Source organism: Cupressus sempervirens, chromosome 4 (assembly GCF_028749045.1).
Source record: "Cupressus sempervirens isolate cs-2001-9-10 chromosome 4, ASM2874904v1, whole genome shotgun sequence".
In the NCBI taxonomy this organism is placed as follows: Eukaryota; Viridiplantae; Streptophyta; class Pinopsida; order Cupressales; family Cupressaceae; genus Cupressus; species Cupressus sempervirens.
The window spans coordinates 180,943,263-180,970,113 of record NC_143121.1 but is presented as its reverse complement, the minus strand read 5'-3'; positions in this window follow the sequence as shown (position 1 = coordinate 180,970,113).

The following is a 26,851-nucleotide window of genomic DNA, read 5'->3' as shown; positions in this document are numbered from 1 at the left end:
TCTTGGGATATTTGTCATGCCAAGAGATGCAGAAAAGATATGGCAGCAGCCACCATCCTTTAATGGACAGAATTATGAAACATGGGCAAAGAAAATGAAAATCATTATGGTTGTAAATGATTTCTGGAAGTTTGTAGTTAATGGATTCACTGATGTGATAGACTCAACTCAGTATGTTGCTCTCGCAAATGCACAGAAGACTCATTTGAAAGAGTCAAGGAAGAAGGATGCTAAGGCATTAAGTCTTATTGAAGCAGCAATGACAGAGACAATTTTTCCAAAGATTGCAGCAGCAAATTATGCAAAGGAAGCATGGGATATCCTTGAGACGAACTTCAAGGAAACTGATAAAGTTCATACTGTAAAGCTATAGAACATAAGGAGGGAGTTTGAGAACTTTCGAATGAAGGAAAATGAATCAGTTGCAAACTTCAGTTCAAGGACCTTCAATGTGATTAATCAACTGAAATAAAATGGAGAAGACTATCAAGAGCAGAGCATAGTGTAGAAGATATTGAAGAGTTTACCTCATAAATATGACAATTTGGTCATGACCATAGAAGAGGAAAAAGACCTCACTATTTTGACAATGGATGAGTTGATGGGTTCTCCTCAAACCTATGAGCATAGGATCTACAGATCTACTTCTTCATCTTCCCAAGAGAAAGCATTCAAGGCTCAATAAAATCCAAGAGGAAGGGGGAGAGGAAGAAATGGCTCGGGCAGAAACTCCAGAGGCAGAGGCCGAGGAAATGGAAGACAAAGAAATGTTGCAGCATAAAGCTTAGGAAGAGCAGATGGAGCAAGTAGCTCACAAAATACCTCAAGAGGAGGTAAGAAAAACTACAACTCAAATAAGAGTAATGTAGAATGCTACTACTATCATAAATATGTGCATTATGCAAATGAATGTTGGAATAAGCCAAAAGATCAATTAGGACAAGCAAATGTGGCTGATGTGAATATGGAAAGTGAAAACACTGCCTTCATCATGTGTAATGTTGGTGAAGAAGGAAGCCCTGAGGTTTAGTACCTCGGTAGTAGATGTAGCAACCACATGAGTGGCAATGAGACCTTGTTTTCATTCATTGACAAGAGTTTCAAATAATAAATTAAGATGGGTAACAATGGAACCCTACCAGTTATTGGAAAATGATCTATTATGGTCCGCACCAAGAAAGGTGAGAAGAAAGATATACAAAAATGTGTATTTCACCCCTGGTATGAAGCAAAATTTGATGAGCATTGGTCAGCTCATTCAAAATAGATACAAAGTGCTGATGGAGAATGACACATGTGTCATTCATGAAAAGGATGGGAGTAAGAACTTACTTCCAACAGTTCAAATGACAAAGAATAGAATGTTTCCTTTGAGGATAGAGACATGGTTCTCATCTCAAGTTTGTGCTACACCTCGCACACAATCAACTCTAAGGAGTGTGATTGAAGACCTTTCACAATTGTGGCATCTCAGGTATGGTCATCTTGGCTATGTTGGTTTAAATTTGTTGTCAAACAAAAGAATGGTAGAAGGTTTCCCACGTATAGGAAGTTCATATGACAAGTGTGAGGCTTGTATTTTGGATAAGCAACATAGGCTTCCCTTTAATTTTGGAAATTTTAGGAGGGCTAGATATCTATTAGAGTTAGTGCATACAGACCTAGTCGGTCCTATGCAAGTCACTTTCATTGGGGGGAGTACTTATTTCATGACATTTATTGATGATTTCAGTCGTAGGACATGGGTGTATTTCTTAAAGAATAAATCTGAAGCATTTGATAAATTTGTAGAATTTAAAGCCCAAGCTAAAAGAGAATGTGGACACTATATCAAGGTCCTCATATTAGATAGAGAAGGGGAGTATACCTCCAATTCTTTTGTAAATTTTTGTAGGAAACATGGCATAAATAAAGAGCTCACATCCAACTATACACCACAGCAGAATGGAGTGGCAGAAAGAAAGAACATGACCATTGTTGAAATGGCAAGGAGCATGATGAAAGAGAAAAGTCTCCCAACTAAATTTTGGGGAGAGGCTGTGGCAACAATAGTTTACCTAATTAATAGGTGTCTTACAAAGGTAGTTGATGACAAAATTCCAATGGAAGTATGGTCACGAGGAAGATGGATAGTTGAACACCTAAGGGTGTTTGGATGTGTTGCATATGCACATGTACCTAAAAAAATGCAGAAATTGGATGACAAAGGTGTGAAGTGCATCTTTACAGGGTACAACTCAGAATCAAAGGCATACGGATTGTATGACCCATTGAACAACAAGATGACTCTTTCAAGAGATGTGGAATTTCTTGTAAATCAGTCTTGGTATGGTTCAATTAATGAGTCACCAAGAACTTCTAGTAAAGTGCCAATTATGAGTGAAGAAGATGCTGATGAACAACAAGAAGAACGAGCAAATAGGAGAAAAGGAAAAAAAATTCAGACATTGCTGAGCTCCTCTAGGCATGACTGAGTGTCAGTGTCGAGTACCAGTGAAGACCAAGTTAGTCAACAAAGCAACAGCAGTGAAGATTCTAATCCCGCACTCTCCTCCCTGTTACCAAGAAAGACCAAGAGTCTTAGGGAGATATACCAAGATGAAAGGTATGAAGATTATGATGAGAGTGTTAATTTTGCATTATTTTCTCATAGTGTTTCAATTTATTTTGAAGAAGCAATCAAAGAGAAAAAATGGTGTAAAGCCATGGATGAGGAAATAGATGCTATAGAAAGAAATGAGACATGGGAGCTAACTGAATTGTCTCCCAAGAAGCAAGTAATTGGAGTGAAATGGGTCTATAAGACCAAATGCAATGTTGAAGGCAAGATTGATAGGCATAAGGCAAGGCTGGTAGTCAAAGGCTACAAATAATAGTATGGAAGAGGCTATGATGAGACCTATGCCCCGGTTGCAAGAATGGAAACTGTGTGTGCTGTCATAGCAATTGCAGCTCAACACAAGTGGAAGGTATTTCAAATGGATGTGAAGTCTACCTTCCTAAATGGTGTATTGAAAGAAGAGGTGTATGTGGAGCAGCCACTTGGTTATGAAGTTGCAGGTGAAGAGAACAAAGTATATAGATTGGAGAGAGCTCTGTATGGGCTCAAGCAAGCTCCACGGGCATGGTAGAGTAGGATTGACTCATATTTGATGAGCAATGGCTTTAGCAAAAGCAATGGTGAACCCACTCTTTACATCAAGGAAAAAGATGGTAATATTTTGATTGTTGTCTTGTATGTAGATGACTTAATTTTTACTGGTAATGATAAGACTCTAATTCATGAGTTTAAAGAGGCCATGAAAAATGAATCTGAAATGATAGACCTAAGTATCTTGAAATACTTTCTAGGCATAGAAGTAAAACAAATGCATGATCGTATTTTCATCTCTCAAGAAAAGTATGCAGGGAAGATCTTCGAGAGATTTAAAATGCAGAATAGCAAAGCAACCCCCACACAAATAGTAGTAGGTCTAAAGTTGAGCAAGGAAGACTCTAACAAGAGAGTGGATCCAACACTATAAAAGAGTATGGTTAGAAGTTTAATGTATTTGACTGCAACTCGGCTAGACCTAATGCATGCAGTAAGTCTGATTTTCAGATTTATAGAAACACCAAAGGATTCTCATTGGCAAGCAAGAAAGAGGATCCTAAGGTATGTGAAAGGTACCAAGGGATTTGGAATTTTGTATACTAAAAATTATGATTTCAAGTTGGTTGGTTACATGGATAGTGATTGGGCTGGAAGTATAGATGATAGGAAGAGCACTTTCGGATACATGTTTCATATGGGATCAGGTGTGATTTCATGGGTATCCAAGAAGCAATTTATTGTTGCTCAATCTATAGAAGAAGCTGAATACATAGGAGCAAATGTAGTAGCATGTCAAGCTATTTGGTTAAGGAGGATCTTGATAGATTTGAATGAAAGGCAAGAGGATGGAACCACAATTTATTGTGACAACATCTCATCAATTGCATTGTCTAAGAATCCAATCTTCCATGGGAGAAGCAAATATATAGAGATCAGATATCATTTCATCAGAGAGTTGGTGGAGAATGAGGATATCAAAATGAATTTTTGTAAGTCTGAGCAGCAGCTAGCAGACATTTTCACAAAGCCATTAAGCATTGGATCTTTTGTACACCTAAGAGAGTGTCTTCGTGTAGTTGATTTTGATCATCTATGATCCTTATTTGTTTGGCTCGGGACAAAGGGGGAGTGTTGGAATATTTAATGCTACGTACATTTTCTCCCTGGAGCCAAATGCTCACCTACCCCCGACGTCCAGAACATACAAAAAAATTAATACAGGTAGGTGAAGTTTTTCAAATTTTGAAAAGAGGGAGAAAATGGAATGTGACAAAAGGAATGTTTATTCATTCATTCATTTAGCCAAATTATTCAGAGTTTCAGTTCAATAGAGCAAAGAAAAGGAAGAAGAAGAAAGTGGTCAGCAGATCCACTTGTTACATAGATAGAAGGAAGTATGTTCAGTATCTCCAATTGCACGTGACTCCTTTGTTCATTCTGTGAGTTTGTTGTTGTTTGTTTTGGTCCTGTTGAAGCAGTGATTGCTCTAGCCACCTTTGTATGCAGCCATTAGAGTTGTAGGTTCAAAGGTTTTTTGAAGTATTAAAGTTGTTTGAAGTTTTACCAATTTAGGGTTATTTTAGGATTTTTCTGGTTGAAGCCAAATGCTCCCAGATTTGTAATAGTTTAAATCTTAGTTGAATAGAAAACCAAGCAGACATATTTGAATCTATTGTTCTTCCTCTTCTATTCATTGTATTTGAGAAACTTGGTTGAAAGGTCAAAGCTTGGCTCTTTGGTTTTAACCGTGAAAGCATTCATGTTAGATTTTTCTATGTTATAAGTTTTATTAGTTGGAGCCAACCTTACTCGGCATTCATTGTCTTCTTTAAGTGCCGAGCTAACTTGGCACCTATCCTTTGTGTATTGAGCTCACTCGACACCTGTTATCTGTCACTCAACACCTTCAAGTGTTGAGCAAGTGTCGAGCATAACTGGCACTTGGCACCTTCATGTGCCGAGTAAAACTGGCACTCGGGCACCTTCTTGTGCCGAGCAGTTTTTAAGTGCCGAGTAAAATTTTTAGGTTTAGGGTTGTGAGTATTTGAGTATTAAATTAAATTTTAATTGATATTTCTCACATAGCAACCATAAAGCACTAAAATGAAGAGAAGTCCTATTTCTACCAAACCAAACACAAAACGAAGAATTTCAACACCCCATTTATATAGCACATTAGGTGAAGTAATAATTAAGGAAGTATGGACTTTACAACTCCATGTTTGACTGTTACTATAACACACTACATTAAGAAAGTTGTATAAAAACATAAAGAATCATATTAAATAAATACAGGTAAGCTAAATTGGGCGAGCATGTATGATGCACCTTATTGAAATACCCACTAAAAATTATAAAGTTGCATGCTCGTTAGTTGACATTTTTAGCTTTTCCTGAGGATTTACTCAAGATTGAGATATAAAATAATCATGTGGCTTAAGGTTAAATCATTTACCCACATCTATTGATTGCAACCTGAGCACACATTAAAAACCAAACAATTCCTCCTGCCAAATTGAAATGACTGAAGGAATTCCTAGGATGAATAATTTAAATCCTTATGATGCAAGTACTCTAGGAAAAAACTTAAATCTAAATCATCTGAAGATCATTCCTTGACAATACTGCATAGATGCCAAATATCCAATTATTGAGTTTCATTCGATCTCTATTTTGTTGCAGAAACATTCTATGTATGTCAACTTATTCAAATATATTTCTCCCAAGTACACTAATAATCTAAAATCACATCAAACTCAATAACTCATTAAATAGTCACCGTAATCTCTGAACGATAAACCAGATGTACTCAACAAAAATCAATTGAATTTCCTAGATCGAACCAATACTAGGAACAAACATAAATTGGTACCAATTAAAGTAAAAAGAGGGGTAAAAATTTATTAAGACAGAAAGGAATACAAAAAGGAGCTCGATCCTAAGCAACAAGATCATCAAATTCTTGCACCATCTCAAAGGACAGTTGCCTCCTATCCCTAATATTCCAACCCGGATCATGACTAGAAGCGCATTTGGCTAAACAATCAGCAGTTCTATTCCATTCACAAGGAATATACGTGAACCTAATGAACTAAAAAGAGGGAGAGAAGAAAATTATCTGCTTAACAATAGTGGTCAGCTGCCAACTAACATCCTCAAGCTCTTGCGAAGAAAGCATGTTCACCACCACCTGGGAATCAGACTCACAGATAATCTTACTCCATCCCCGCAAGAAACACTGTTCCACAGCATATAAAATAGCCTGAGCCTCCATGAGATTGTTAGTATAATCACCCTTATGAACTGAGAAGAAAAATTTAACATCCCCAACACTACAACGAGCCACTCCGCCAATACCAGCAGGACCAGGATTCCCACGGGAAGAGCCATCAGTGTTAATTTTCAGAACTCCACAGGGGGGAGGAGTCTAGTGCCCATCGCGGTTAACCTAACCCTTCCTCTGATGGTGAAGCTGCCTGGACATAGAAGGAAACCTATGAGCTGCAGCCCCATCTCGAAGATGAAAATTGACGCGATTACAGATAGCAAGATCAATTGGATCCATACCCCCATCGAGCTCACACTTCACAAGAATAGTTTCCTGAAGGGAATGTGATATTTTCCACCAAAGATGCAAAACACCAAGCCAAACATCTTGGAATATGCGATGATTCCTCTCCAACCAGATATGCCAAAGCATGAAAGATGGGCCAGCAATCCAAGCAGCATGGAGAGAAGAAGACTTGGAGAGAGCACTACCCAAGTGGGCCCAGAACTCAGGCAAAGAGGAAGCATGCTGACAAGAGCAACCCCAAGCGCTCCACCAAAGGTGTTATATCTAAGTAGAATAGGAGCAATGGAAGAACAGATAGGAGACAGACTCCTCTCCATTACCATACAAAACACAATAAGAGGGTCCCTGAAATCCATGTTTACAAAGATTATCCCAGGTAAGACAATGGTTGTGAGCCACTAGCCACATGAAAAAATTGCAGTTGGACCAAAAAACTTTATTCCAAACTTGCTTCCACCAAGGGACCTCAGCATCCCCAAATAATTGTCTAGTTATCTCCTAATACCCAGCAGAGACATGATATTTACCAGACAAGGTACCGCCCCAAGCCAAAACATCTGGACCAAGCAAAGAAGAACACTCACTAGAGGCCAGAATTTGAGAAAGCTCTTGACGATCCATGTCTGTACCTCCAAGAGGCCAATCAGAAGAATGCTTCCATCTGTAACCAACAACAAGTCCCAATTGATAAGTAGTCTTGTAATGAGCCACTTTATCCCATCTAGCGGCAAGAAAAGAGTCACAAAGAGGTTGAAGATGAGGGTATATGGATAAAATGGAAGGGAATCCATCCCAAGCATCAGACCAAAACAAAGCCTGAGAACCTCCTTTACATATCCAGAACAGACCCCTCTTCACCAACATTGCACCTGTCTTCAAAGTATGCCAAACCATTGAGCCACGACCTTCAAGAGGAAGTGCAAAAACAGAGCAAGGATCAGCACCATGAAAATATTTATGAGTGATAATACGAGCCCAAAGTTGATGTTGTCTAGAGCACCATCGCCAATAAAGTTTAGCAGCCAAAGCTTGACTACTCAATAGAGCAGATCGAAGACCAAGACCACCCTCCTTTTTAGGCCTACAAATAGTTGCCCAATTAACCAAGCTCCATTTAGTACTACGCAAATTACCACTCCAAAGGAATTGTCGAGAAAGAGCTTCAAACTCGTTGAGAAAGTAAATAGGTGCAGCATGAACCATGCTTCTATAAGTAGGAAGAGCTTGGATAACAACTTGAAGAAGAGTAACCTGGGCAGCAGTAGAAAGCCATCTATGAGTCCAATGATTTACCTTATCTTGAAGCTTGGTAATCAAATTTTCCCAGAAGAGACGTGGCTGCCCGGAAACAGTAATAGGAATGCTAAGATAAGTCAAAGGAAGTGATCCTATCTGAAACCGTAGGATACCAACAATCCTGTGCTAAATAGAATCAGGAGTGTTAAAAAAGTAAATGGAAGATTTGTGCTCATTAACTATAAATTGGTACCAATTAAAGCTGATTGTTTAATTTGATTAAAAACCAGATCATGTATATGATATATTAATAGTGGATATAACCACAGAATGATTTCAAACCAGATTATAGTAAAAAAGACTGAAGACAATCACAAAAAATGAGCCCCAGTCTTACTCTTTTGTGATTCTATATATGATAGTGTGTGAATCCTCGAATCATAGCAGAATATCACATTCTACAGTGATACGACTATGGTAATAAATAGTTTGTACATTGTATCTGCACTTAAAGTACATCCTCGACCTTGCAAATGTAATTTTTAAAAATCTTCTGTTTTTGTGTAGAAATTCGTGCAAAATATGAAATCTTTGACAATACTCCTATTTTTTTGAAAGAATGTCTCAACGAAATGCCTCTTTATAAAATATGACAGCTGGAAAACTACAGAGAAAAGTAATAAAATACAATACTCGAAAATGTAAAGCTATCTTCATCCAGCAAAGCTACCATTTTCTCTACCTATGATAACGAAGGACAAAGAAGAAAAACTTGAAAATTTAATGCCTAAAATTTCTTGTCTAAGGTCTAGGCCTTTTTAATCTTTGTTTTCTTTTGCGAACCCTAGAATAGGTAAATTTATCAATTGTTTGTATGTTCTAATTGACCAATGGTTTTGTTCGAATACACAACAAATGTTTGATTTTCCATAGAGGATCTACAAAATGTGGAGTGATTACAATCTTGGTAGTATCAAAAGTACTGGCGAATGGAGTTTGTGTGATTTTTAAAGACTCTGTCCCCATCTCTACTCCATACTCCACTTTACAGATCGGATCTAGAGTTATTCTCATGAAAGCATCGTGTGAAATGCGTAAGATATTATTGTTAATTTCATAACACATTACATCAATGAATAATGCAAAATTTATGTTATAATTCCAAGAAATGGATGAATTAAGAATTCAACATTTAAAAATAATATTGTTCATCTATATTGTTATGTAAAGTATTCCTTTTCAAAATAATTCTCCTTATTTTGAATAGAAAAATAGGCATTTCAACACTTCTTTGCAGTCCAGAGGCATCAAATCAAGGAATCATCAACCAGTACTTATTGTTAGGCGATGTTGATTCATAATCAACCTCTGTCCAAATGTTTGGCTTTAAGAGCAGTTGATTTACAAGAAATCTATTAGAAATCAACATTTTCAATATAAAAAAAGTTGTTTATTAAATATTTTCAATAATGTTGATATTTTGGGTATCCAAATTATAAATAAGTTTAAGTTCATATTAATAAAGTGAGAAACAATATTCCAACCTTGAGCAACTACAAAGCCCCAAAACTAATTAGAAAAGTAAGACTAAGTTCCATTAAGTTTGTTATATGATTCTTTCATAAACTCTTATTCTCAAGATTTCTTCAGACAAGAACAATAGTTTTATATGCAACGACATAGTGTATAAACCAAATCAATGATAAAAAAATGGAGTTCCACTAAAAGAAAAAAAATAAAGACCTTGTCAAAAACACAATTCTCCATCTGCATTGAAAATCCCATCTTCTAGAAGCAACTCCATGTAATTTTTGTTTTCCCTTCACAAGGAATAAAGTGTTAGTTTAATCAAAACCTCATTTACAATTCATAGTTTTACTTACAACTCAAGTTAAAATATATATTCAAAATATTCTAAAAAGATAGAAAAATTTATAATAGAATCACAAGCTCCTTCATGATTCATATTTTTATTTATAACTGAAATTAAAAAATGCAAGGAAAGGTCCAAAAGGATCATACAAACTGTATCCTATAGTTAGCACAAAATTTTCTATTAGACTGAAATTAATATTTCTTATTGCTTTTTTCCTATTGGTTGTGCTTTTTTTTTTTTTTTTTTCTACTGGTAGTCTTTTTAGTTTCTTTCTTAAAAAATTATGATAGATATTTAGAACGATTACAAAATGACATTTTTGCAAAACACCACTATAGTTGGCATTTGTAAGCACTTCACATGTGTTGTTCCTATTTCTACATTTTGGATGCATGCATTTTAAGGCAATTGCATGTTGGAGAAGAGATGTCTGGTGCATATTAAAAAATTCAGTTTGGATGCAAAAAAATAAAACTAAAATAACATATCCTTCATTCTTTTAGAAATATGACAAGAATCACTTTGTGACTCTCCACTTCAAATCTATTTTGCTAGATCTTTCTACTCTAAAAATTGATGAACTTCCTTACATTTTTATTTTAGTGGGTATGCTATCTGCTTTCTTGGATTTTTATTTTTTTAAATTTATTCCTAAGAGAAATCATTCATCTTATGATATTTTTTACGACATACAAATCTATTATGCCTGAATGATTGATTTGATATATTTGAAATAAAAAGAGTTTTATGTTTCTATTTGTTTTTCCCTCTTTTCACTTTTGATCACCATTACCATTCTATATTCTAAATTTTTGTGTCTTCTTGTCTATTTATTGCGATTGTATACTTTATTGATTTGCTATTTTTTTCTTTTAGGAATGTATTTCTTCCTTCAAAAGAGTTTAGTTTTGTTCTATGAGTAATCAATTTTTAGTCATGACTTTACAAAGGTTTGTGACTATTCTTCTTTGTATGTTTATTTCATCTATGTTAATGTTGCTAATTTTTGTTTAATTCATCTATGTTAATGTTTTCTTAATAGACTCTAGCACCTTTCTAATAAATATGATAGTAGTAGACATGAGCATGATGGGCTCCACTAGCATGGAGCAACTGGTTCCTAGCCTTCACTTTAGTCTATTGACTTGATCCTATGAAAAATAAATTACAACTCTTAAAAAATTTCTCAGCACATGAAGGTGCTGAGTGACATTTTTTCTTGACACCAATGAATGCTGAGTGACAAGGTTGGTGTTGAGTAAGCTCAGCACAAGAGGAAGCCAAGTGAACTTGGCAAACAAAGGGCAACTCAACACAACTATATGTCGAGTGAGCTTAGTAGCCACTACAAAGTGGTGCTTAGCAGATGAGGATGCGAAGTGAGCTCAGCAATAACTACAGACAAAATTTGGTGAGAGTAACAAAGGGAGGACTTGGTGAAGACCAAACTAAGTGAGCTATAAACCAAACTTACAACCTAGATTTTTCCACCATTAAAACCAAAGAGCTGAAGTGTGAAGCTTTCAATAAAGAACTTATCAAATGCAAAATATGCAATAATGAATAAGAGAAGAACAACAAAGATGTGCATGCTTGCTTGCTATTCAAATATGATAAATTATTACAAAATTTGGGAGCATTCAACTTCAACCAGAAAACCCTAAAATAATCCTAAAATATTTAGACTGATAAAAAACTTAAAAATTCAACTTGTAGCTCTAATGGCTACATACAATAACACCTAGAGCAATCACTGCTTCATAGGACAAATCCAATAAATAACAAACTTACAGAATGATAAGAAGAAATACATGCAACTGCTAATTGATTCCCTTCTTTGCTCTATATTCTTGCACTTATCTTCTCTACAACTCTTCAATCGACTAAATGAATTAGATTCATTCTTTTTTGTCTTTTTTAAAAAATGTTTTCTCACTGTTTTCTAAATTTGAAACTCATCTATCGAGCATTAATATTTATGACATGGTCAGGGTGGTAGGTGGGTGTTTGGTTCTAGGGGCAACCAACCTACAACATTAAATATTTCAACACTCCCCCTTTGTCCTGAGCAAGACAAATATGGATCACTTCTGATCCAAATTGACTACACCAAGAAACTCTCTTAGGTGTACAAAAATTCTAATGCCTAATGACTTTGTAAATATGTCTCTAGCTGCTATTTAGACTTACAAAATTCTATTTTTATATCCACATTCTCTACCAACTCTCTGATGAAGTGATATCTAATCTCTATATGCTTGCTTCTCCCATGGAAGACTAGATTCTTGGACAATGCAATTGAGGAGATGTTGTCAAAATAAATTGTGGTTCCATGAAATGCTATTTCATTTTCTGATATGTATTCAGCCTCTACTATAGATTTAGCAACAATAGGTTGCTTCTTGGATGTCCATGAAATTACACCCGATCCCATATGAAACATGTATCTAGAAGTGTTATTCCTATCATCTAAGCTTCTAGCCCAATCACTATCCATGTAACCAACCAATTTTAAATCATTTATTGTGGTATACAAAATTTCAAATCCTTTCGTACCATTCACATACCTTAGGATCATCTTTCCTTCTTGTCAATGGGAATTCTTTGGTGTTTCCATAAATCTGGAAATCAAACTTACTACATGCATCATGTCTGGCCAAGTTTTAGTCAGATACATCAAACTTCCAACCATATTCTTGTATAGTGTTGGACTCAAAATTTTGTTGCAATCATCCTTGTTCAACTTCATGCCTACTATTGTTGGTGTTGGGGTTGCCTTACTATTCTGCAATTTAAATCTCTTCAAGATCTGCCTTGCATACTTTTCTTGAGAGATGAAGATGACATCATACATTTTTTTTACTTCTATGACTAGAAATTATTTTAAGAGACCTAGGTTTATCATTTCAAATCTATTTTTCATGACCTCTTTGAAATCACTAATTACTAAATGATCATTTCTAGTGAATATTAAATCATCTGCATACAAGACAACAATCAACACATTGCCATTTTCTACCTTGATGTACAGGGTGGGCTCACCATTGTTTTTGCTAAAGCCATTGCTCATCAAATATGAGTCATTCTTACTCTACCATGCCCTTGGAACTTGCTTGAGCCCATATAGAACTCTCTTCAATCTATACACTTTGTGTTCTTCACCTGCAACTTCATAACCAGGTGGCTACTCCACATAAAATTCTTCCTTCAATACACCATTTAGGAAGGTGGACTTCACATCCATTTGATATACCTTCCATTTGTGATGGGCTACAATTGATATGATAGCACACATGGTTTCCATTCTTGCAACCAGGGCATATGTCTCATCATAATCTCTATCATACTACTACTTGTACCTCTTGAACACTAAACATGCCTTATGTCTTTCTATTTTTCCTTTAGCATTGCACTTGGTCTTGTATACCCATTTCACTCCAATTACTTGTTTCTTGGGAGACAAAATAGTTAACACCCATGTCTCATTCTTTTCAATATGATCTATTTCCTCATCCATGGCATTACACCATTTCTCCTCATTCACAACTTCCTCAAAATAAATTGGATCACTATGAGAAAATAATGTAGAATTTACACACTCATCGTAATCTTCCTCATACCTTTCTTCTTGGTATATCTCCCTTAGACTTTTACTCTTTCTTGGCAATAGGGAGGCAAGAGTGGGATTTGAATTTTCAATACTGCTACTACTAAAATTTTGCATACTAGCTTAGGGCTATATTGATGTGCTTAAAGTTGTTACTTGGCATATTAAGAGTTTCTTGCCTTTTTGCCTTTGTATAAAATCCATGTTTGTTTCTCCATCTTCTTTATAATCACCAATGTCATCTTCTTCATCTTCAATAATAGGCACTTTACTTGAAGTGCTTGAGGATTCATCTACTGAGCCATTCCACGACTGATTTTTAAGAAACTCTACATCTTTTGAAATTATGATCTTCTTGTTAATTGGATCATACAATTTATAACCCTTTGATTCTAAGCTATACCCTATAAAGATGCACTTCACACCTTTTTCATCTAGTTTTTTCCTTTTTTCTTTAGGCACATGTGCATATGCTACACATCCGAACACTCTCAAGTGTTCAATTGTCCATTTGTTCCTTGACCAAGCCTCAAGAGGTATCTTGTCATGAACTAATTTTGTAGGGCACCTATTAATTAAATATATTGTTGTTGCTATAGCTTCTTCCCAATATTCACTTGGAAACCCTTTTTCTTTCATAATGCTTCTAGCCATTTCAACAATGGTCCTATTCTTTCTCTTAGCCACTCCATTTTGCTACGGAGTATAATTGGCTATAAGTTATTTCTTGATGCCATTCTTCCTACAAAAGTTTACAAACATATTGGAGGTATACTCCCTTCCTCTATCTGATCTAGGGACTTTTATATAGTGTCCACATTCTTTTTCAACTAGGGCTTTAAATTCAACAAATTTGTCAAATGATTCATATTTATTCTTCAAAAAATACACCCATGTCCTATGACTGAAATCATCTATGAATGTCATAAAATAAGTACTCCCTACAATAGAAATAATTTTCATTGGGACTACTAAATCAGAATGCACCAATTCTAACAGTGCCCTAGCCCTTCTAGAATTTTTAGAATTGAAGGTATGCCTGTGTTTCTTACCCAATATGCAAGCCTCACACTTTTCATGTGAATCTACAATGCTTGGCAAACCATCTACCATTCTTTTCTTGGATAAAAAATTTAAGCTAGCAAAGCCAAGATGTCCAAACCTAAGATGCCAAAATATGGAGGGGTCTTCAATTATGCTTGTAAGAGCTCATTGTTGATGTACTATTGTACATGTGTGCTTGGGAGGTGCAATACTAACTTGAGAAGAGAAACATATTTCTATCCTCAACAAGAACATCCATTTGGACTACTGCAAGTAATCTATTACTCTCATCCTTCTCATGAATGACACACTTGTCATTTTTTGTCAACACTTTATATCCATTTTGAATGATTTGTCCAACACTCATCAACTTATGCTTCATACCGGGGGAAAAATACACATTTTGTATCTCTTTCTTCTCACCTTGCTTGGTGTGGACCATAATAGATCCTTTTCCCACTATGGTAATGGTTCCATTATTTCCCATTTTAATTTCAAACTTAAAAGTCTTATTAATGAAAGAAAATAAGATTTCATTACCACTCATGTCATTGCTACAACTGCTATCTAGGTACCATACCTCAGGGGTTCCTTCTTTACCAATATTACACATGATTAAGGCAGTGGGATTGTTTGCATTTCCCATGTTCACATTAGCCACATTAGCATTGTGATTTGACTGATCACCCTATTTCTTCTATCATTCACTTGCATAATGCCCATACTTATAACAGCAATAGCACTCAACATTACTCTTATTGGAGTTCTAATTCTTCTTAGCTCCTTTAGAGTTTTTTTGAGAGGTGTTTGCTCCCATTTGGTTGCTTCTTCATCTTGAGATTTCTATACCAACATTATTTTGACCATTCCTTTCATGACCTCTATCTTTTGAGCCTCTACTGGAGCCATTTCCTGCTTTCGCCTTGCTTCTTGAATTCTTTTGAGCCTTCAAAGATTGTTCTTGGGAAGTAGTTGCTGACATGTTTATCTAGTGCTCATGGATTTGAAGAGATTTCATCAACTCATCCATGGTCAATGTGGTGAGGTCATTTGCTTCCTCTATGGTGATCACAAAATTGTCATATTTATAAGGTAAACTCCTCAATATTTTCTCTACATTTCTCTACTCATCGAAGTCTTCTCCATTTGACTTAAACTGGTTTATCAAAGTCGAGATTCAAGAGCTGAACTCTACAATAAGTTCATTATCCCTCATCTAAAGGTTCTCAAACTCTATTCTAATTATTTGTAGCTTTACTACTCTGACCTTATAGGTTCCTTTGAAGTTTGTCTCAAGGATGTCCCATGTTTCCTTTGCATAATTTGCTACTACAATCTGTGGATGCGGGTTTTGTATCACTTACATAACATATTAGGATTTGAATATTCAATATGGGATATCAAACATGAAACTCCTCTCTTGAAAAGTTATTAATCATGAAGACATGAGAAATAGCTCCAATGTTCCTTACACCATTGGATACTCACTCAGTTTTATCAATGTGATTTGCTGGTAATCACGTAGGTGGCCTTACGCTATTCATTCAAGGATGACTTGGACTTTGGTGGGATGAAGGTGATGGTGACTCAATTTGTGAAATGTGCGGAGGTAGATAATGTTGATGATGGTCATGATGGAGGATATGTCTACCAGTGATGATGTTGATAGGAAAGCGATGGTCATGGAAGGTGAATGGATGTGTTCTAATACTCGACCTACTCTAACTTCCTTCTCTCTAAACTTCAACTACCCAACTACTCACTATTCTACTTCTACTCCTATGAATGGAAGGTTAGAAAATGGATGAGGATCAAACCTAATGAGAGCTAACCAGTGGCCTCACTTCCACAAGTGCAATGATTCAAAGGAATGATAAACTAGTTCACCACACAAAGCTTCCCAACCAGCCGCTAGGATGCTAGTGGCCAAGTATTGACCCATATCAAACATTTACCAATGCTACCATAAAACTATCCACCTACTTTAACTTCACTTAAACAACTTCAAATGCAACCAACTTTAACAACTTGAAAGAAAATCTAACTAAGTGGAAGTAGATAACATGAAATAACACCCAGTGTTCTTGATCAACATGCCAATCGCAACAATGAAAAAGAGAGCAATTTTAGTATTATTTTTGGAATAATTTCTCTGATAACTTTACAAATGAGAGAAAATGGCCTTTTATAGGGGCCAAAAATATAATGGATGGTGGAGATCAAAACAAAATCAATGATCTAGATTGGATCCTCACAACCCTAATTATGGTTGCCACCCCATCGGCCAATGAGAAGCTGCCACCTCATCAATGGACCAATGAAACAAGTGCAAAAAGGGCCAACCAATGAGAAGGCATGAAAATGGAGGCCAATAAGAAATGGACACTTGTCCTATTCTAGAAGAAAATTAAATTTGCCTCTTGGGCTTACATCAAATGATCTTCTAATATAACTCTTCCCTTTTCTTTCATCTTCTTACCTAAGGCAATGAACTTAGCTAGCCTTTCGTTAACTTCTTACATAGAAGGACAAGGTGTGTGCTTCGCCTTGAGTTTCACTGACTTTTCCATGCTATTCACTGCTTGTAGTATCCTTTTGTGATCTTTCTCATATTCTTTTGCAAATCTAATAAAAGCGGTGAGAGAGAAAAGGGTGCCCAAATGCTTTTTCTTGATAGCAACCTTTCCCAACTCATCCCTTGAGCTAGGCCCATGATTCGACTGAGTAGAACAACAAGATCACCATATTCTGGTTTGAAATCTTCCATTGTGAGCCTTGATGATCTGTTAACTCCTTTCCTTCCCTCACGTATCTAATTCTGCTTTGCATGAGTGTAATAGGCTCCTTGGTTATCTTCAAATGACTTAGTTGCTTGATCCATCATCACAATCGTCATGCCCTTGTATTGGGGAATGTTAAATGTTTATTCAATTACTTGTTCACCAATGCTAGCCAACACTCTCTTCCCTTCATCAAATATGATGGAATTACTATTTAGATCAAATCTGGATGCACATTCCATAATCAATTCTAGACAGGGCAATGTGGGAGGATAGGTCGCTACGTGTACAATTCCACTCTTGTAAATCCTTTTTGCCAAGGGGGATTATCCTTGCTTCAGTCTGTCCCTCATCCATATCATGTCCATTCTACAGCTATTGGTGTTAGTTATTCTCTTAATTTTTGAGAAGAAGCAAGTATTGGGCATCATATCCTCTTTTTCTTTCTTAGTGTTCGCTCGCTTGGGATTCTTACTTGCACTATCATCCTCCATGCTTGTCGCCCTATTACGGGATGGTAGAGCGGTGGACCAAAAGGCAAGAAGAACCAAGTGGAGAAATCCTTAGCCTAGAACAAAAGATGGATATTCAACTTAAGCACTCCTTGTAACTCGAGATGATGAAAATTCACCTTAACCAATAAACTTACAGCAACTTTTCGGAACCTAGGATATGACTTTCAAGAAGTTAAAATCCCTTTGCAAATTAGAAATTTACACACCTAAAACTATGCAACACTTTCCCAACCTAGGATATGACTTTCAAGAAGTTAAAATCCCTTTGCAAATTAGAAATTTACACACCTAAAACTATACAACACTTTCCCTCTATGCAAAAATCAAACTTTCATATGTATCTCTTCTCCCAACAAAATTGCCAAATCTGGTATAAAAATGCAGTCTTAAGTAGGAAAAAATTAGAGCTTCACCATAAATTTCTCAAAAAATCAGAATTAGATCTATCTCAATAAAATTCCAAGAATGGAAAATTTTTTGTTTGTCTCAAATTCACCCATGCATGAAGTCTGAAATCTGCCCAAAATGCTACCTAGGGCACAAATCACAGCCCAAAAATGGAGGAGAAAATCACTGAAATCTGCATAAATCTGCCCACAAGAAAAATTGCCAAGGTCTAGAAATGGAGAAATGCAAGCAAAAAACTTCCCAAGCAGGCAAAAAATTTCCTTCCACTAAATTTGCCAAAGTCTGGAAAAAATCTGCCCTTCCACAAAATTTGCCCAAGTCTGGAAAAATCTCCCCTTCCACAAAATTCGTCCAAGTCTGGAAAAATCTGCCCTTCTGAAAAATTCGCCCACATGAAGAGGAGAAAATGATTTGTGAAAATGAAATGGGGAGAAGACTCCCTTTATAGCCAATTTTATTTCTCCATAAAGCTGGCCTACATGGTCTAGGAGAAAACAAAAAACCAAAATTAAATTCAACTTAAGGCCACAATTAAATACTTAGCTTTAAAAATTTAATTTTGCCAAAAGAAAATTGCACTTTTAAATTTACCAATTAGCTCCAATTGCAAAATGAAATTAAATAGCCTTGAGGGTGTTAAATATTTCCATTTAATAAGGGTTTAGTAATTAATATGTCATTAAATTTGGATTTTGGCTAACCAAAAGCCATTTTTTCAATATGAAATTACTAAATTCATTGAAAACTTAAAAGTTTTCAAGGCAATTAATCCAATTAAAGCCAATTTTTTTGCAATTTTCTACCAAATCGATTTTGCCAAGCTAAAAATTAAAAATTAAAAAATTAGAATTGCATTTAGAACCAAAAATCGATGTTTTGCAATTTTCCACATTTCAACAAAATTAAAAAAATTTCACCAAAGAAAAATTTGAGAATTTCCAAAAACTTAATTCTAAAAAAATTTCTCTTTTGAAAATTATCCAAATTTACAGAGTTAAAACTAAAATTTCAAAAGAAAACATCTAAGTACAAAATTCACAATTTTATCCTGCCAAGTTGAAATTAACTTAGAAAATTATTCGGCCTAGGGCCAAAATTGATAGCTCTGGAAAATCAAGTTGAAACCAAGTGAAAATAAATCTAACCTTCTCCCCATTGGTCCTGAAGGTGTCCAAGGCTCAAATTTTTCAAAACTCAAAATTGTTGGACAATCGAAAAAAAATTTTGAGGTAATCAAGAAAAAAGGGAGTCCCCAAAATTTTTGGGGTGATGGTGTGTAAACCTCACAACATCTAGCATCAACCCAAACAAATGCTCCTAAACATTTCAAGAAATAAGTAACTTAGAAAAAAAAATCTTAGGATGGCCTATTCGAAATCTACTTAAGGGTGAGCACTCAACAAGTTAAAAAACTCTCAAGTTGAACCTAAGCACTTTGACCATAAGTTACTCATGTGTGTGCAAATGATTTATTCTCCGCTCGACAAGAACTTGATAATCTCTTAGATCTTTTGAACTTAGTTATTATAATATCCTTACTTCAAAAGCAACTAGGATAGAGTCCCGCTACTAGTCAAGCATCTATAGCCCTGATGGAGTTATCGTTGTGGCAGCACAATCATGATTCTACCTTTAGTGATTATTTTTATAGCACCGGTAGAGATGATTGCACACCTTTGAACCAAATTTCAATTTTATTTTCACATTGATACTACTTTTTCTCATTTCTCATGATATTTTCTCTATTTCCTTATTTTTTTTTAAAAATAATCTTTTGTTTGGTTTGCAGGAAATGAAGCTTACAGAGGGTTTGGAAGATCATAGTGGTGCTAAAGCAGGTGTAAGATTTTTACTAAGTCCAGTTTCACTTCAAAACATCAAGAACTCAGAGCAATTAAGTGTGAGCAGAATGTTGTAACCATGTCAAAGATAGCTCAAGAACCTCTATCGAGTTAAACCCAAGTTTAGTACAAGTCCTACCATAGACCAACGACTAGGCACATCTTTTAATCTCTGAACCTTGTTAAATGTTTTCTAGAAATGAACAAGATAGATTATGTCTTGTCACCAAAAATGTAAAATCTACACACCTCGCCCACTAGTGATAGCATGTACCCCCCTTTGCACCTGCAAAGACCCAAAACCAAAATTGCTAACTAAGGGAAGATAAAATATTTCAAGCCAAATGACTTGGTGCAAATCAAACTTGAGCTTCCTCGCAACATCTAAAATAAACAACTAAAAAGAAAACTACCCTAAAGAATTGAAAGGGAAACTACTCTAAACCCTTGGGCCAAATGGTCCAAGACAAATTCTACTCTAAAGAACTGAAACCAAACTAAACTACTAACTGAAAGAAAACCTATTCTAACTATGTACAAAAGGGCTCTGAGTGGAGTCCTAGGCTTAGAGATAATGCTTGAGGAATTGTCCATTGACGAGCAATGAGACATCCTCACTAGTGAGTGTCTTTAATCTAAACACATTATCTCTGATGATCTTAGATATCTGGAAAGGACCCTTCCATAGTTTGTCAAATTTGTCATGTTGTCCCTTCCTTTCATGGGCTTTGTCCCAATATAAGACCAAGTCTGAAATCATAAAGGCCTTATTTTGCACTCTTCTATCAAACCAATGTTTCACCACCCCTTGATGTTTTGCAAATTTATCTAGGGCTTCATCTCTCTTCTCATCCAATTGCATCAGTTGAGTCAACCTAGCCTGGACTCAGTCTTCATTCTCATCATATTGTTCTTGTATGAACCTTGAAGTTGGAATTTTCAATTGGATCAAGAATAAAGGATCTTGTCCATAAACCAAATGATAAGGTGTGTTTCCTATGGACTCTTTTACTCTAGTTCTATCCGCCCACAAGGCATACCTCAGTTGTGTGTGCCAATCTTTTGGGTTCCTATCTAAGAGTTTTCCAATCATGGTCAGAAGGTTCTTATTTGTAGATTCTGCTAGACCATTACCCTAGGGATAATATCTTGATGAAATTTTTAAAATAACCCCATGGTCAAATTTGCAAGTATGAAATTTCAAAGAAGTAAAAGAAGAACCATTATCACATACAAAAGCAGAAGGACAACCAAACCTGGTGGTGATGTTTTCCTCCAAGAACTTAATGACAATCTCAGCAGTACAATTCTTCAAAGCTACGGCTTCTGACCACTGAGTACAATAGTCAGTTGTGGTTAGAATATACCAGTGTTATACTGAGGAAGTTGGATTGATGGGACCAATGAATTCAAGTCCCCACATTGCGAAGGGTCTCACCTCAATGATTGGCTGCAAAGGCATTGCTGGGTTTCTCTATCTCTTTGCCCTAGTTTGGCCAACATGACAAGTCTTCACATGCTCGTGAGTGTCCTTGAACAAAGTTGGCCAATAGTATCCGGCTCTTAGTATCCGATGTGTTGTGGCCAAATTTGATCCATGTCCTATTCCTAATTTGTCATGAAAATGCTCTAAAATGTTCCTTGCTTCTTCCTTCCCAACGCATCTCAAATATACCCCTTCATGATTCCTCTTGTACAACACTACTCCTTGTAGCATGTATTTTTTGTTCTTAAATCTTAGTGCCCATTTTTGCATTGGGTTCAAATGTGAAGGACATCAATGATTTAAAAGATAGTTGATTATGTCTTGGTACTAGTTTCATTGGTTGGATCTCTATGTCATATTCCTGAATAATGGAAACCCACTTGGCTCTTCTTTCTCCAAGTTCACTTTGCATTAACAAAGTCTTTACTGCTATGTCTAGCACAATTGCATGTACTTTTCTTCTCAAGATGTAATGCCTAAATTTCTTTATGGCTTTCACCAAGGCATAGGCCTATTTCTCCACATTTGGGTAGTTCAATTTGGCCTCCTTGAAAGTTGCACTCATGAATGCAATCGGATGTTCTTTGCCTTCCTTATTCTTCTATGTTAGAATGGCCGCACATGCGTGATCAGAGGTGAAAGAATATATGTTGAATGGCCTCTGATAATCTGGGCTTACCAGGACTATTGCATTGATAATAGCATTATTTATTTCCTCAAATGTGCTTTTTGCTGCTAGAGTCCAATCTACTCTTGCATCCTATTTCAACATGTCATTCATTGGTTTCACAATCTCAGCAAATGTAGATATGAACTTCCTCATGAAGTTGATCTTTCCAAAGAAGAATTTGAGCTCTTTCTTGCTACTTGGTATGCCAAGTTTTGAAATTGGTTCCACCCTTTTTGGATTTATCATTATACCCTTTTCTAAAATCACATGTCCCAGAAGCTTCCCTTCAGTAACTCCAAACATACATTTCTTTGGATTCAAAGAGACCCCAAACATTTTACATCTTGTGAAAACTTTCCTGGTCCATTATGTGATCCTTTCTGTTCTTTGAAAATACCATTATGTCATCAATGTAAATGATAATACATTTATCTTTTAAGTCCTTGAAGGCATAGTCCATAGCTCTTTGAAATTTTGTGCTGGCATTAATCAAGCCAAAAGGAATCCTTATATATGCAAATGTTTCCCATTTCATGGTGAATGCCATTTTCAATCTATCTTCTTCTTCAACTATCACTTGATTATATCCTGAGTATCCATCCATAAATGACATCATTTTAGCATCGTTCACAATCTACAAAACCTTGTCTAATGATGGCAATGGGTAATTGTCCTTTTCTAATGCCCTATTCATGTTTATGAAATCCACACACAACATTATCTCTCCATTCTTCTTTCTGAGTGGGACAAGATTGGAAACCCACATTGAATGTCTCATTGGGAAGATGATTTGTGCATTTAGCAGCTTCCTCACTTCTTGATATATCAATGGTTCTAACAAAGGGTTGACCGGCCTTTGTCACTGCCTAAATGGCTTACCTCCTTCATTCAGTGGAATCATGTGTGTAATGATGGTGGCGTCATATGTCTTCAAATCCTCATATCCCCAAGAAATCATGTGAGGGAATTCCCTCATCAAATTCAATATGTCTGCTTTCTCCTTAGGTGTACAAACTTTTCCATTGTGGACAATCTTGGGACAATCCTAGATAATGTTGATGCGAGTTTTGTACAACTTACATAACATATTAGGATTTGAATATTCAATACGAGATATTAAACATGCAAATCCTCTCTTAAAAAGTTAATGCTCATGAGACATGAGTATAACTCCAATGTTCCTTACACCATTGGATACTCGCTCAGTTTATCGATGTGATTTGCTGATAATCACGTAGGCGGCCTTATGTAAATTGTTGAGGATGACTTGGACTTTGATGGAATGAAGGTGATGGTGGCTCAGTTTGTGAAATGTGTGGAAGAAGATAATTTTGATGGTCACAATGATGGAGGGTGTGTCTACCGATGATAATGTTGACGAGAAAGCGACGATCGTGGTAGGTGAATGGATGAGTCTTATCACTTGATCTACTCTAACTTTCTTCTCTCTAGACTTCAACTACCCAACTATTCACTATTCTACTCCTACTCATATGAATGGAAATTTAGCAAATGGACAGGGATTGAACCTAATGAGAGCTAACCAGTAGCCTCACTTCCATAGGTGCAATGATTCGAAGGAATAATAAACTAGTTTACCACACAAAGCTTCCCAACTAGCTACTAGGATGCTAGTGGCCTAGTATTGACCCCTATCAAACATTTACCAATGCTACCACACAACTATTCATCTACTTTAACTTCACTTAAACAACTTCAAATGCAACCAACTTAAAACAAATCGAAAAGAAATCTAACTAAGTGGAAGTAGAAAACATGCAAAAACACCCAATGTTCTTGATCAGCATGCCAATCGCAACAATGAAAAAGAGAGAAAATTTGGTATTATTTTCGCAACAATTTCTCTGAAAACTTTACAAATGAGAGAAAATGGCCTTTTATAGGGGCCAAAAATACAACAAATGGTGGAGATGAAAACAAGATCAATGATCTAGATTGGATCCTCAAAATCCTAATTATGATTGCCACCCCATCGGCCAATGAGAAGCTGCCACCTCATCAATGGACCAATGAAAAAAAGTGCAAAAAGTGGCAACCAATGAGAAGGCACCAAATTGGTGGCCAATCAAAAATAGACACGTGTCCTATTCTAGAAGAAAAGGAAATTGCCAATTGGGCCTACATCAAATGATCTTCTAATATAAATCTTCCCTTTTCTTTCATCTTCTTAGCTAAGGTAATGAACTTAGCCAGCCTTTCATTAACTTCTTCCATACGAGGATAAGGTGTGTGCTTTTCCTTGAGTTCCGCTAACTTAGCCATGATGTTTTCTGCTTGTAGTATCCTTTTGTGATCCTTCTCATATTCTTTTGCAAATCCAATAAAAGCACTAAGAGAGAAAAGGGTGCCCAAATGCTTTTTCTTGATAGTAACCTTTCCCAACTCATCCCTTGAGCTAGGCCTATGATTCGACAGAGTAGAATAACGAGATCACCATATTCTAGTTTGAAATCTACCATTATGAGCCTCAATGATCTGTTAACTCCTTTCCTTCCCTTGCGTATCCAATTCTATTTTAGATGAGTGTAATAGGCTCCTTGGTTATTTTGAAATGACTTAGTTGCTTGATCCATCATCATAATCTTCATGCCCTTGTACTAGGGAATGTTAAATGTTTATTCAATTGCTTGTCTACCAATGCTGGCCAACACTCTCTTCCCTTCATCAAAAATGATGGAATTACTATTTAGATCAAATCTGGATGCACATTCCATAATCAATTATGGATAGGCAATGTGGGAGGAAAGGTTGTTGCGTGTACAATTCCACTCTTGTAAATCCTTTTTCCCAAGGAGGATTGTCCTTCCTTTAGTCATGGAAGAAGTTAACGAAAGGCTAGCTAAGTTCATTGCCTTAGCTAAGAAGATGAAAGAAAAGGGAAGAGTTATATTAGAAGATCATTTGATGTAAGCCCAAGAGGTAAATTTCCCTTTCTTCTAGAATAGGACAATTGTCCATTTTTGATTGGCCACCATTTCAGTGCCTTCTCATTAGTTGCCACTTTTTGCACTTTTTTCATCTGTCCATTGATGAGGTGGAACCTTATCATTGGCCGATGGGGTGACAACCCTAATTAGGGTTTTGAGGATCCAAACTAGATCATTGATTTTGGTTTGATCTCCACCATCCTTTGTATTTTTGGCCCCTATAAAAGGCCATTCACTCTCAATTGTAAATTTGTTAGATAAATTGTTGCAAAAATAATACCAAAATTGTTCTCTTTTTCATTGTTGTGATTGGCATGTTGATCAAGAACATTGGGTGTTATTGCATGTTTTCTACTTCCACTTAGTTAGATTTCTTTTCAAGTTGTTTTAAGTTGGTTGCATTTTAAGTTGTTTAAGTGAAGTTAAAGTAGATGAATAGTTGTAAGGTAGCATTGATAAATGTTTGATAGGGGTCAATACTAGGCCACTAGCATCCTAGCGGCTGGTTGGGAAGCTTTATGTGGTAAACTAGTTTATTATTCCTTTGAATCATTGCACCTGTGGAAGTGAGGCCGCTGGTTAGCTCTCATTAGGTTCGATCCCCGTCCATTTGATAACCTTCCATTCATAGGAGTAGGAGTAGAATAGTGAATTGTTGGGTATTTGAAGTCTAGAGAAGAAAGTTAGAGTAGATCAAGTGATAGGACTCATCCATTCAGCTCCCATGATCATCGCTTTCCCATCAACATCATCATCGGCAAACACACCCTCCATCATCATGACCAACAACATTATCTACTTCCACACATTTCACAAATAGAGCCACCATCACCTTCATCCCATCAAAGTCCAAGTCATCCTCAACAATTTACTTAAGGCTGCCTATGTGATTATCAGGGAATCACATCGATAAACTAAGTGAGTATCCAATGGTGTAAGAAACATTGGAGTTATACTCATGTCTCATGAGCATTAAATTTTTAAGAGGGGAGCTGCATGTTTAATATCTTGTATTGAATATTAAAATCCTAATATGTTATGTAAGTGGTACAAAAATTGCATCAACATTATCTAGCGCTAGAAGGAGGGCCTGATTGAGGTTCATTAGAAGGTTGATTTGAAGTAGAGATTGAGGAGGAATGAGCTTTCAAATTTAGATTTGAGATGAGAGATCTCTTTTAAAATCAAAAATTCAAAAAAAGAAAAAATGGTTTCTCAATGGATAGGTGAGTGTACATTCATCCCATTTCGGCTGATTTGAACAAAAGGTTACATCCATTAAATTTGTCTCAACTTGTAGCACTAGGGAAATGTAGGATACATGGTACTAAAGATCATGGGGAGATGGATTGTTTGGTGTTTCTCTTAAGAGTGGACATGGCATTAAGAGGAAATTTTTCTTTTTCACAAATACATGAGCCTGCGGTCTTTGTCCCTTGAGAGGAAGATTTTCTTGTTTTCAAAGAAGATATCATTAGGGAACCAAAGAAAATATGTGGAAAACATTATTGGTGCCTTGCACATAGTCTCATATATACAAAGTCTACTTGCCCATCTTTCCAAGACACCATTGACTTGTTCAAGTTTCAATTGGGTTGGTATGAGGAAATATTAGTAGGAGCTGGTAAACATTTCTTTTAGCTACGAAACTAGACACCAAAGAATGAAGAGGGTGAGATATATCTGTATATGAGCAATGTTAGTATGCTAATAGAAACCAAATTTAAATAAAGCTTGTACAAATTAAATAAAATTCATAAACTTCAAGATAG